At 56.0% G+C, this 1,095-nt stretch overlaps 1 protein-coding gene across 1 annotated transcript in view; it reads right to left on the bottom strand.

Moving 5' to 3' along the window:
- The window catches only part of ACTA2 (actin, alpha 2, smooth muscle, aorta), a 56,966-nt gene extending 56,640 nt beyond the window's left edge, over positions 1-326 (bottom strand). Inside the window, exon 1 of the mRNA XM_011998124.1 lies at positions 150-326. The gene's annotated coding sequence lies outside the window, so the exon portion shown is untranslated. The remainder of the gene's footprint in view (positions 1-149) is intronic.
- Between the last annotated feature and the right edge of the window lie 769 nt (positions 327-1,095).

The raw sequence follows: 1,095 nt of genomic DNA, 5'->3' as shown, positions 1-1,095 counted from the left end.
AACCATGCTGGGCACCTGGACCCTCCTACCTCTGGTGAGCCCTCTCCTGCCCGGGTGGAGGCTTACTCGGTCTTAGTCCCGGAGATAGGCAAAGTCGGGTGGGCGCGGGACGCGTGCGGGATTGCTGCGGCAGCGGCGCACGCGGGCACCTGGGAGCGGCGGGCTGCTGCGGGAGGCGTTGGAGACTGGCTCCCGGGGGCTGTTGGGATCTTTTCTCGGGCCCAGGTGCTCAGAACGCTGGAGGACTCGCTTTTCTAGGGACTTGATGCAAAGTGCTGACCCCGCGGGGCAGGCGGGGCAGTTCCGGCACTCCTCGGAGACCACTGGGTCCCTGAAGGAGGACCCCGGTTGGAGAGAGGAGCGGAACTCCTGGACAAGCCCTGACAAGCCAAGCCAAAGGTCCGCTGCGGCGCTGGTGGGTGAGCGCGCGCCGCCCCGCGGGGGCGGGGAGAGAGCCTGCAGCCTTCAGAACAGATATTGCTCATTTTCTGGCAGTTCTCAGACTTAGGAAATAAATCAGCCCCGAAGCAGTGGTTAAACCGGAGGGCTCGGAAGAACGGCACCGTTTCTTTCTCGGAAAAGTTATATGGGGGCTGAATGAGCTTCTGGAGGCTTGTTTACCTTTTTTTATTGTCATACAGAGAAAGAAACTGTCGTCTCCCTTCCGGGAATTCTCTCCTTAACACTGTAAGTCGCTGCCTGAGTGGTTTCATTTTGTTTTGTTTTTCTGCCCTTCTCTTTCTTCTTTTGCCCTTTCTTAGCTTGCACTCCCATGGTAGTTTCTGCCTGGTCTCCTGCTGGGGTGGTACCCATTCCCACCACACAGAACCTGGCGCCTATTATTGGCCAGGAAACTTGAGTAGCCTGTTTTGAAAAGTCCCTCGCTCAGAAATGCCAGCTTGCGGATGGCTGAACGAAGAGACGTGGATCCAGGAGGCTCATTGGAGTACCGGAGCCTCTGAGAGTCCATGGAATTTTTTTTTTTTTTTTTTTTTGGCCCCAACAAAGTGCCAAGCATAGCAAGAGAAATGTTTACAAATGTGCTCTCCGTGGATTCTCAGGAGAGCCATGTAGTAGGGAAGATGACCACATCCC

This window comes from Mandrillus leucophaeus, unplaced genomic scaffold, assembly GCF_000951045.1.
Source record: "Mandrillus leucophaeus isolate KB7577 unplaced genomic scaffold, Mleu.le_1.0 Scaffold1154, whole genome shotgun sequence".
Classification (NCBI taxonomy): Eukaryota; Metazoa; Chordata; class Mammalia; order Primates; family Cercopithecidae; genus Mandrillus; species Mandrillus leucophaeus.
Note: the sequence above shows the minus strand (reverse complement) of the source record. Positions and strands in the feature narration are given on the sequence as shown.